At 38.3% G+C, this 12,892-nt stretch overlaps 1 pseudogene; it reads left to right on the top strand.

Annotated features, from left to right (window-relative positions):
• Positions 1–2,706: 2,706 nt before the first annotated feature.
• The window catches only part of LOC103725439, a 58,366-nt pseudogene continuing 48,180 nt past the window's right edge, over positions 2,707–12,892 (top strand).

Raw genomic sequence — 12,892 nt, 5'->3', positions numbered from 1 at the left:
GCGTACTCATGCCAGGTCTTTGATAATATTATAATTCATCATACAAACCGATGCTTCCTATTTTATGGCAATGGCCATAAATTTGGCAAGTTATTACATCAACCCCATTTGGGAAAAATTAGAGCAAAGGTCAATTTAAAAGTATGTATGTCTGCTTATAACTTCACAAATGATAGTAATAGAATGTTATGAAAAATAAGCATCCATCTCTAGGGACATAAAATATGATATGGAAATGCATACTTGTAAATACTAAATTTATGGAAATAAATGTATGTTCAATCATATAAAAATGAATGTTGAAGACAAGGAAGATAGAGATGCTCATGCTCTAATCACTAGACTATCTGAGAAATAATCTGATGTTAGTAAAAGAACTGCTATCCTACAAAATGAATTACAGTAGAAAACATATAGCAATAATAAGGAATGACAGGAAACTTAAAAAAGAGAAATAGATTCCAAGGACAGAGAGAGATTCTCGCATCCACTGTGGAAATGTTAGTCTCAACTAAGATGTCTCTGCTCTCAGTGAAAAATGAGTGCAACTGGAGACCTTGAACTGCAGCTTATGAGAGAGAGAACATCAGAAAATTTCTTCTCTACTTTCAGTACCAGATAATTTAAAGAGCAGAGCACAAGCTACAGAGAAGATCCAAAGCCCTGTGGCAGTAATGATGCCAAAGTGTGGGGAAAGAAACCAAAAGAGGGAAAACAAGAGAATAAAAACAAAACAGAAACAGAAATAGGAAAGAAAAGAAAGGATCCAGTCACCTTGGAAATGTCACTGGACATACTTTTACTACAATCAATCAGAAATATTTGGTTCTGTATACCATATAGACAGTGGGAATAATACTCTCTTCTGAGCATTCCAACAAACAGTGACAAGAATCTACTTTAAAAGACTGCTGAAGGAGCACAAGAGATAACTCAGCAGTTAAGAGTAACTCTTTCAAGCACCAGTGTTGGGTTCCCAGCACTCATACGGTGGCTGACAATGATCTGTAATCCCAGTTACAAGGGATCCTGTGCAGTCTTCTCACATCCACAGGCGGCATGCACACGAAGGTGAAGACACATATATTCAGGTACACATAAATACACACATAGTAAAAATAAAAGGCAAGGCAGCTATAGATGAAAAGGTCTCTCCTATCAATGCTAACACTAAGAAACTGATGGCAAGAGTCAGAGAAATTTACTCTGCTTATCTGGCCTGCACAATACCTCTAATTAGAGAGGAAAACTTTAAGACGAAACCATCTTTGTTACAGATGTATAGTAGAACTATTGTCTGAGCCATAGGGTAGAGTGAAACATTATATCTGCAGAAGAAGGACAGTGGGATGGAGTGGTTGAAGTTACTATTTTCTAAATAGCATTAGTGAAGGGTTCACAACAGTCCTACTAGGACCAAGAGACTAAAAACAACACATAGTATTAAATACTCTGTGTCCAACCTATCAACCTCGCCCACTGATTGAAGGGCAGAAGCAAAAAACTCAATACAAGAGGTAGAAGGTCAATAAAAGAAGGAAATATAATAATACAAATGGTGTTTTCTTCTGAAAGCACCAACCCAATTAGCCAGATGTACCTTCAGATGCATGTACTGGTCTTCTCCCTTTGTATTTTATTTTATTTTATTTCATTTCATTTTATTTTATTTTTACTATGTCAATTACTAGTCTTACTAGTCTCACTCTGCTTATTTTCTTTTCATTCCTATCATTTGCAACAAATTTCTTAGAAGATAACTTATTATGTTCTTTTATTCTTCCACATTTATTGGGGTTGAAGGAGATAAACTTTTACATTAACTACCACTTTATTTCTCAGTGAGCCTGTCCATCAGTTGTAGTTGCTTCTTCACTTACTATTATACTTTCACAGTGGTGATGGAGGTTGACTCTCCTTCACTGATTATGTGAGTGAACAGAGAGCTTAACTATTGAACTATACCTCAATTCAGGGGAATGGAATGGTATCTCAAACTTACAACTAAATCTGCTGAAAAGATTTCTGACAAATACTTCATTTGAAAGAGTACATTTTTAAGAATCTTACGCAGGTGTGCAAATTCCAATGCCAAAACACGAGAAATAAAGGATTCACATCTACTCTGCTTACGTGGTCAGAACCGCCCACCCTCTCCCCATCTCTCCTAGAGCCTAGGCCAATTTCTGTTGCCACTGCTAGAAAGCATCTGACTAGTCTGGTGAGCAAGCCAGATCCCACCCATCAGGTTACAATCCCTGTGATTTGGAATCAGCCCCATTTGCACTGCTCCAGGGCTAACATGTTCTCTTCTTGGCTAGTCAGAACTGATGCACCTTATCCCCATCAGCCAAACTTGGACCTAGGCTTCTTAGCCCTGCTGGAGAACTCCTGACTCACTGGCCTGGAACCATTCAATCTTTTCATATATATATATATATAAAATCAAAAGGGCCCAGACCCTTGGCTGGCCAGGCGGGCACTCCATCTGCAAGCCTTGGCCTGGGCCACTCACCCCTGTCTGGTTCTGCTCCTCACTTGGCTTGCGAAGCGCGTGTGCAGTGCAAAGCCAGCCACTCCATTATTGCTGCTTCAACCTCCCTTGTCCCCTCAACTGCCATTACTGCGTTCCTGTGGTCAAGTTCCAGAAGGAGCAGCCGAAGGTTGGGGAAGGAGCAGCCGAGGGTTGCTGCTTCAGCAGTCAACATGGGGAGAAAGTCCAGCAAGGCGAAGGAGAAGAAACAGAAGCAGTTAGAGAAGCGAGCGGCTATGGATGCCGTCTGTGCCAAAGTGAATGCTGACAACAAGCTTGGAGATCCTCTAGAGGTGTTTCCAGTATTCAAAACAAACGACAGAAATGGGTTGAATGTCTCTACTGAATGTAATCGAGTGTCTGAACTGGAGCCAGCCACTGTGGATTGGGCCTTCAACCTGACCAGAGGGGCACTGGCCAAACCAGATCACTTCTATGGGTGTTGAGCCCCATGAATCATCAGTCATCCATCTTCCTCCACCACCCTCATCTTGCTTATGAGGAACAGCTAGGCGTACCATATCAGATTTTTTTGTTTTTGTTTGGGGCATGTTAAAAAAATTTTTTTAAGATTTTACTTTATTTGAAAATACTCCATTTCAGGATATTTTTGTTGGTGTAAAATGTGCATATGACTTCTGTATGTATGGTTCATTTTTAACCCTTTCTGGAGTTTTAAAAAAATTTATTTAATAGCCACATAATTAGTAGAAGCATTTGATTACAAGGCACTGACATAGTCAATAACAGGTTCCAGAGCAAAGATGCACCTTTTTCAAAATTGGCTGTAATTATGTGGTTCACAGTGTTGAATTAATACAGTCCTACATTATTGTACTCAGTATAAACCCTATAAGACATAAAATTGAATGAGGTTTTAACCTTTAAAAAGATCTCAATTTCATTTTAAAATACACTGTTTCATACATAAAAACTCACTTTTAATGCAACTAACAATTAGATGTTTCCACACGTGTCTCTAATTTCTATATATCTGATTATTACTACTCATAGTCTGTTACTTTCTGAGATCCTTGGGACCTGAACATGGATACACATTCATTAGGTAGATTTCAATGATAATGTTTTTTATATCTAGTAATTAACATGAAGCAAATTTTTATGCTTCTTCCACAGATATAATTCTTTTTGTATTTATTGATTTTTTTTTGTGTGTGTATATTTCACACAGATCATCCTAAACAATCCTATTCATCTTAGTGGGAAAACTCACCCCTGGTACAGTAGTTTTTATTGACAGTTATATAGTTTTGGGAGCCTCTGTTTTTATCTTGCCCAATCATAAAACTCATAAGAATCTTACAGCTATAGCTGGCCTTTGTTTTTCAGGTATCTTTCAAATGGGTTTCACATCTGTAAAACACACAGAGGTTAACATTATACATTAACTCAATCATAGACAAGGTCTAACACAATATGGGAAGGCTTTATCTATTACTTTGTTTTCTGCACAGATCTTTTTTAGGTACCATAACATGGGTAAGAGGCATTAATTTGGTTAGTCCTTTACTATCTTTAGTTATCCCTTTGGGGTCGTTCTGCATTCTGGGGATCTAACATGGAATCTCTTTGTATTCTTTTATCCTTGATACACTTACAGGTGCTGGCTCCCGTTGCCTGACCCTGCACCAGGCTAAGGAGGCAAGGGGTTTCTCTGGTCCCTGCTGCACCTGTTGATTCCCTGAGTCAGGCAGGCCCTGGGTCTGCTCCTGATTGTACCCATATCTGGGGTCTCTTCATTGACCATACCTGGCTGATGGGGGAGGCTCTTGTGGAACAAACTACCTCCACCCTTAGCATCACTTTTTTTAGGAGAGAAATGCACCTTAATTTATCTTTGGGAATACTTAACGACCCCTGGGACAGTTTTTAAGCTCTGAATGTTTTTTGTAAACTGTTCTTCCAGTTTTAAAGCCTTCCAGAAACTTCTTAGTACCAAATTCGGTTTTCTATCAATTTTTTTTTGATGGCGGCGGGGGGGGGTGGGATTTGGGCTCGACATATATCTTGACACATTTGTCTTCTTGTAACCCTAAGTGACAATTTATTCTGTCTGGTCTTTTTTAAATCTCTTGTAGGTTTTCTGTTATTCTACAGACATGTTTTACAAGCTGGTCAGAGTCACTTAGATCTGCTAAAGTCTCTCAAACTTTTCAAAGATCATGTCCCATTAAAGGACTTAGCAAAACCATTAAAACTATACACCATTTTTGAGGTCCCAGTTGAATTAAGCTTTCCTTTATTTCTCTGGTGCACACAGTTTTATCTGGCCCAATGAACTGTGCATCATATATTGCTTATCTCATACCTAGTTCTCTTAGTAATGCCTTCCCTCTTTTATAGTCCTTCAGCCTCTGTTAATCATTGGAGTTTCCCTTGGTGATGACCACGTATTTTTAATGCCTTGCACCAGCCATTCCATTACGGAGTACTCCCCTGTCTCCCGAATTGGTCTAGGTTGAACAGCCTATGTCGCAAGGATGGATGGGTGGTTATATAACTCAGCTGTGAAGATTCTGATGGACTTAGACTGATGTTATTTGCTCCCATATCCCATACCTTCATGAGCCACGTGGTGAGGGGCTCTTTGATTGTTTGCTTGTAAGTCTTTCCTAGTTTTAATAGCTCCATTGTAGAGTATTTCCTAGCTACAATACGGTTAGCTTTTTTTTTTCTTTTTTATCAAAGGTTGAATCTGAGGGGACGCTTTAGCTACCTTTGTTTTTAGGTCATCTCATTTTTCTTTACTATCTGTCTTTTTTCCTGAGTCATCAGACCCCTGGTCCCCTAAACTTGTACAAGTTAAAATGTCTAGTTTGTTTTCTCTCTAAAGTTCTGAAGCCTAAACTGAATCTGCCAGTACCTCCCTAGCCTTTTCAAATTCCCCTGCTTTGGCAAATCTTTTATTATGCAAAGTACAAAGTGGCTATGCCTCCTCTCTGGGTTCCTCTCTTGTTTGTAAGAATTTTTTTTTCCATATTCTCTATAATCTTTAAGTTTTCAAATCCACATGGATGCTAACTCCATTTTTTTAGCACCTGAGCTATTTGCCCACATTTACAATGTAGCTGTGGCCTTGGGATTTTTCACTTTGATTCCATCTGCATCTGCGTGGCCTATGTCATTCTAATTATATATTTCATGATCCATTTTATAATGTAAGCGAGTATAGCTATCCCCCTTAAGCCTATGATGGTTGGCCCCTCTCTCCCCTGGGTTCCCAGCAGCTTCTCCTGGATGTGTTGCATTACTTCACAGGACTCCTTGCTGTGCCCATCTCCACCCTTCTGGATTTGGGAATCTGAATATGGCTCCTTTTCAATCAGCTCACCAGATGCTGCTGGAACAGCACTGCTTTCCCAAGCCCACATCCCCATGTTTTCCTGGGATTCTCACGGTTCTTCTCTCCTGCCTGGTATGCCAATTTGTTGTACTAAATTTTCCCCTTCTCACTGTCAGACCTGCCCTCACTCTATCAGGGTCTTGCAGTCCTGCTGTGGAACAACAAAACAGCATAAACACTTTTATATGAATTTTTCATAGTTCATATATTTGAGAGAGAGGGGATGACTAACAAGGAAATGGCTCCTCATAACCCCCACACCCAATGGCACACAACACCACACTGCAGCCCACTATTCCTGATTTCTTTCAGCACTGCACCCATGTTCCATCTCACCCCACGGTCTGCCTCATCTTGCATCCGGGTGCATGCTGACTCAACCTGCAGAGTTTGAATGGGGCTGCACAGGTTGGTTCTCCTCCTGCTCCCCACTCTAGACCTACTGTGATTACGCTTTGCTCCCCCAGTTCTCAAAATGGCCACCATGTTAGCTCTCCACCTTCCCCAGCTAGGCTAAATCTCCCTCCCAGTGTGCATTCACATCTATCTTTAGCCCTGCCCCTTAATGCACTCAGCTCTTCCCTCAAAGCCTGGGAAGGTGGTGGGGTAGGGCTTAGTAGAGGAACATTGGAGTCACACCAAACTACGGACCAAATAAGTATTCACATTTAATCAGAATACAGCAAATCTACATTAACAACAAAAATAGAAACAAACTTCATCTCATAAATGTTGGGTAGAACTTCATATCAGACACAGAATCCACAAAATATCAATATGCTCAGGACCCAAAACAGAAACACAAATAACATTAGAAATCAAGATGATATACCCCCACCAAATCCTTCCAGTCCTATAGAAGTATTCTACAATGAGAACTACCAAGAGGAATCCCAGGACACAGAATTTTAAAGAACAATATTAAGTATAATTAAAGAATTCAATAACACTAAAGAACACACAAATGAAGAACTCAAAGAACTCAAAAAGTATAAGAATAAACTGGTGATTGAAACTGAAGAAAATACAAATATATAGATGAATGAAATGGCAAACAGAATTCAGGATTTGAAAAGTGAACTCACAAAAGAGAATTATTGATGAAAATCCAGACTGAAATGAAGATGAAATTGAGAACTCAATAAGTCAATTTAACACAAGATAATGCCTCACCAGCAGAATGAATCAAATGGAAAACAATAAGAAGACTAAAGGATAAAATTGAGGAATTGGAAAGCTCAAGCAAAAAATAAAGGAAAGAATCACCCATACAAATGCAAGAAGCACACAGAACACCAAACAGACAAGACCAGAACAGAAATGCTCCAAGGTTGATGCTTTTTACCCATTTCCCCACTGCTGTGCTGGGATTTTTGTCTGGCTTGAATGCAAATTACAGATAAAATAAATTTATATGAGTAATTTCCCAGCTGCCTGGAAATCTGTTTCCTTGGGATCATCCTCCACCCTTGCCTCTTCCTGTCTTTCCATGCCCTTTTCCTTAATGGTTTCTGAGTACTGGGTAGCAGAGTTTTAATATAGGAATCCTATCCAGGGGGACAACCTCTGCAGTCTCCTATTCTATAAAGTTTAGCCAGTTGTAGCTTTCTGTGTTAATTTCCATCTGTTAGATGGTGAAATTTTGCTGGTGGTAGTTGAGAGATGTATTAACACTCTCTCTGTACCCTATTCCCCTATGTTCCCTGAGTATTAGGTGTAAGGTTGCATTGTAGTTGTGTCACTTAGGGCTGGACATCTCACAGACATTTGCTTTCTTTATCTGACCAGTTGTGAAACTCAGTAATAAGCTCCATCTAAGGACAGAAAGACATTAAGAGACAGAGGTAGGACAGACAGATTTGAAACAGTTTTCAGCACACAACAGGTTCGTTTCATACAGAATATGCACAAGACCTGCACAATATCAAGCCAACCAAAATTCTAGCACAGATGAGTGAGGGGCTTATGAATTTACTACTGTTATGAGGCTAAATAGACATGTGGTCTAACTTCCTCCTAAATAAATATATTTTACTCACTCTAGTGCTGCTATCCATCCTGATCAGAGAATAATTTTTAGTGTGCAATTGTTAATAGAGAGACTCATAACTGTTTAAAATGACTGCTGAGGGCACAGCCCTAAGTGAAATGCCTATAATATATCCTTGAAGGCTCAGGGACCCTATGGGAAAGGGGGCATAAAAATTGAAATAGCAGATGGATAGGAATCTTATCAAATGCTGTCTACTGGATATGATATGTTTAAAATAATTGTGAGCATACAGCAGGGATCACTAACAGATCTGCACACACATAATAAGGCATGAATATAGGAGGTATACTGTGCTATTCAACTTATTTTAGTTTTCAACCTGACACACTTGGGAAGAGGGAACCTAAAATGAGGTGCTTCCTAAATTGGATTGCCCTGGGCCATGCCTGTGAGGCATTTCCTTAACTGTTGTTTGATATGGGAGAATTCAGTCCAATGTAGACAGTGCCACTCTTGGGCAGGTGGTCCTCTGTTAGGAAAGAAATCAGTCTAACTATCAGCTAAGAGAGCAAGGCAATAAGCAGAACTACTCCATGGTCTCTGATTCAGTTTCTGACTGCATGTTGCTGCCTTGAGTTCCTTCTCTGGCTTCCAGAGAACCACGAATAGGATTTGTAAAAAAAATAAGTCTTCTTCAAGTTGATTTGGTCAGTGTTTTGTCATAGCCATGGAAAACTAACTGAAGCACGTAGAAACTGAGGACAAAAGTATCCATTGAAGGATAAAGGGAATAAAAGGGTTATGACACATGGATGTCCTCACAGTACATTTTACAAATGTATGAAATTCCCAAATTTGAATAAAAAAACAAACTGGACTTTAACATAAAAAGACCCATCTATTTTTTTGCCAATAAGAAACCTATTTCACCAGTGAGTATCTCTTTTATCTTCTTCTGGTAGTCTTATTTCTTTTGCTAAATCTTCCAGCACTAGAGAATGGGCATCCTTATCTTGCCTTGAATTTTTCTGTCAGTTTACAAGGATATTGGCTGTGGACTTGTTGGATATTTTCCTTATTCTGTTAAAATATGTTCCATATAACCCTAGATTCTCATTGACTTTGATGTTATTATTTTGAGAGGGTCTCATTATGTAACCCTAGCTAGTCTAGAACTCACAGAGATCCACTTGTCTCAGCCTCTGCAATACTTGTACTAAAAGCTTGTGCCAGAAATCCTGGTTCATCTCCATGATTCTAAAATGAAAGGTTATTGGATTTTTTTTGTCAAAGGTCCTTATCTGAATCTAAAGTGATAATCATGTTGTATTAGTCAGGATTCTCTAAAGAAACAGAACTGGTAGAACCGGTATATATAAATCTATCTATCTATCATCTATCTATCTATCTATCTATCTATCTATCTATCTATCTATCTATTTATATATATCTGGTAGTCACTCAGTCCATGAGGCTGGATGGCTCAGTAGTCCCAATCTAGCACTGAAGGAAAAGATCTGCTAATCTTCAGTCTACAGCAGCAAGTCAAATTCACCAATGAGAGAGAAGGCAAGCAGCAAAATGCCAGTGCTCTCTTCAGCCCTGGCCCTTTGTCTGGACTGCCATCAGAAGGCAGCACCCACATTTAGGGTGTGTTTTCCAGCTTCAGATGATCCAATCAAGAGGGTCTCTCATTTCAGTTAATCACAGAACCAGTCAATTTGACACCCAGGATTAGCCATCATAAGTCCACCCCTTTTCAACTTGACACCCAATAGCATCTCTGCATATCATGCTTAATTTTGAAATGAAAACAATGGTGAGGTCATAGTTTTACCTAACATGGTGTGTCTATCCCATCATACAATGACCAATGTATTATATATCTTAGAGTAGGTCTTTGAGGGATGCTTAGTCCTTTAGTATCTCATAACCTAATATGATTATATAGGTTCACAAGACTTAACCACTTAACACTTATCTCAATTACACATTCAAAAGGGAAAAACACAAGTATCTGTTTAACATATGTGTATAATGTGTATATATGAACAAGCATATTCTTAACGAAATAAGACAAAAACACTCATATCAACTATAATCCACATCTCTGCAACTGGTCGGTCATATGGCCTAAGTTGATATTTATAACTACCTTCCTCTAGTATCTATTCTGTATTTCCTCCACCATCAGCAAGCACCTCTGCACGTCTTGGCTCTTTCCCTGGAGGAGTGACCCATACTTTTATACCTGAAGAGTCTGGGCCATTTGTTGTCCTGTCTGGATTGGATTTTTGCCGTTTCCCATTGCTCTTAATCACAGGACGTGGTAACACCAAAATTTGCCCTAAGGAATCTCCTGCCTTTCAGATATAACCTTCATTACCTCCATTGTGGAGAAACAGTCCAATATCCCCCTGGTAGTCTGGATCAATCACCCCTCCTAATACTGTTATTCCTTTCTTAACCTGTTGACTTAAGGGCATCAGAAGCCCAATGTGGCCAGCGAGAAATCTCAGCTTCTAATTCAGTGGAATTTTTGTTGTGTATCCTGGCAGAAGGACTACCCCTCTGGAACCAAAACTTCTAAGCCAGCAGAGTGCAAAGTCATGGGTACAGGAAGCAAAAATTTTCCTACTGGGTCACTAGGGGTGATAGTGAGTGGAATCATTTCCACTTCCACCCCTTGATTCCTGGACCCATGAATCCTGGCTATAGGTAAAACTACCATATATTGGAATCTGATTCAAACATATACTGCCTTCTGAAAGACCCTGCCCCAGCCCTCCAGGCTATTGCCACCTAATTGGCACTGAAACTGTGTCTTTAAGAGACCATTCAATTGTTCTATCAAGTCAGTTGCTTCAGGATGTTGGGGAATACCCCACTCCTGGTATCACAATCTGTGTTCATCAGGGCTCTCTAGAGAAACAGAATATCTTTCTCATTTCAGTTAATCCCACATCCAGTCAAGTTGACACCCCGGATTAGTCATCACACATGTGGTGTCTGTCCTTGAGTTTATATATGTGGTGGATTACAATTATGGATTTGCTTATGCTATGTTGGAAGAGCCCTACATCTCTGGGATGAAGTTAGCTTGATCACGGTGGATTTTTTTTTTTTTTGAAACTGGGTCACAATATGCAGTACTGGCTTCCTGAAGCACACTATACAGTTCAGGCTTACCTCAGACTCACAGAGATCTGGCTGCCTTTTCCTCCTGAGTGTTGAGATTAAAGATTTGCTACACAGTACAGGACTTATTGAGTATTTTTTAAATCTTTTGTTCATCAGGAAGATTGGCATACACCTTTTTTGTGTGGGGGTGGGTCTTTGGTTTTGGAATTAGAGTAATTCTTTATAGAAAAATCTTGAAGTGTTCCTTTTCTATTGTATAGAATAATTCAAGGAGTATTGGTATCATTAATTTTTTTTGACAGTAAGGTAGAATTCTGCATTGAATCCATCTTGTCCTGACCCCTTTTTGTGCTTGGATATTTTTAAATTAGTGCATCAAACTCTGCTTGTGATGGGTCTTTTCAGTTTCCATATTTCATCTTGATTTAATTTTGGTCATATAAATCTAGAAATTGAGCCATCTCTTTTAGGTTTTCCAGTTTAGTGGAATATATACTTTTAAAGCACGTCCTTATTACGATTTTATGAATTTCCTCAGGATCTGTTGTAATGTTTCCCTTCTAATCTAGAGTTTTATTAGTTTGATACTCTCTTTCTTTTAGTTGACTTTCTAAAGGGTTGTCCATTCATTCTGTTAATCTTTTCAAAGAACCATCTCTTCATTTCAGTGACTATTTGCATTTTCCCCAATTCTGTTTCATTAATTGTAGCCCTAAATTTTTAAAATCTTGCCCTGTCTATGCATTTTAGGCATTGTTTTTCCTTGGTTTCTCAAGGCCTTCAAATGCCTCAATAAATTATTAAAATTAAATATCTCTAATTGGATCAAAAACCTTAATGTAAGACCTGAAAATCTGATACTACTTTAGGAAAATATAGAGAAAATATTTGATGGTGCAGGCACAGACAATGACTTCCTGAAAAGCACTCCATCATTTAAAGAATATGCAAGAAACTGACAAATAGGAAATACTTCTTACAGTAAAGGAAACACCTGAATGAAGATACAGTCTATAGAATAATAAATAAAACAGAAATAAAATAAAATAGAAAATAAAACTGTTCATAGTAGCAACCATCTATAAATCTGATCACCCAGGAAGCTGAGACAAGAGGATAATGAATTCTAGTTCAGCCTGGGCTACAGAGTGAGACACTGTCTCAAACAAACAAAATAAAGTGTTGAATGAGGGAATAAACCATATCTCTGTGATTAATGACTTTTCAAATGTAAATCTGTATGTTGTCTAATGGGTTATGGTTACACAGGAAAAGTAAATTGGTATTGTAAATTGAAGAAGATGATGGAAAATAGTAAATAAAAATTAACATGAGGAAAAGATTGAGATTGAATGAATGCTATTAATTCAAGTTAATCTAATAAATATACAGTTTAGAATTTTTAATTATCTATGGCAATACACATATAACAAAACAGCCACTTCTTTGTTAAACTATGAATAACAATGCACAACTTTAAATTAATTGTATTTCCAATGCTCTAGTTCAAAGTATAAAAAGTGTCTCAATGTTTGAAGTGTCCTTACTGTAAAATTATCATGGGAACCGTTTGCCTTCAAAGTCATGTCTTTGTATTTACTGGTATCTTGACTAAAGAATACTTTGATTTTTCTCAGCTGTTTCATAGAAAGGAAGACATTAATGGACAAAAAGTCCCAAAAGTATGAAAGGTTTTGACTGAAAAACCATTGAGCAACCTATCAAATTTCCCCATAACATCTGAGATAGAATATGTATTTTGAAAAAAAATATGGAAAAAGTTACATGGAGCTTCAAGAAACTTTCTTTTATTTTATTTTATCCAGTGAAAACCTCTGTAACACCTTTTTCATACATATGT

This window comes from Nannospalax galili, unplaced genomic scaffold (genome assembly GCF_000622305.1).
Source record: "Nannospalax galili isolate Female #2095 unplaced genomic scaffold, S.galili_v1.0 scaffold7, whole genome shotgun sequence".
NCBI lineage: Eukaryota > Metazoa > Chordata > Mammalia > Rodentia > Spalacidae > Nannospalax > Nannospalax galili.
This window is presented reverse-complemented; position numbering and strand designations above follow the sequence as displayed.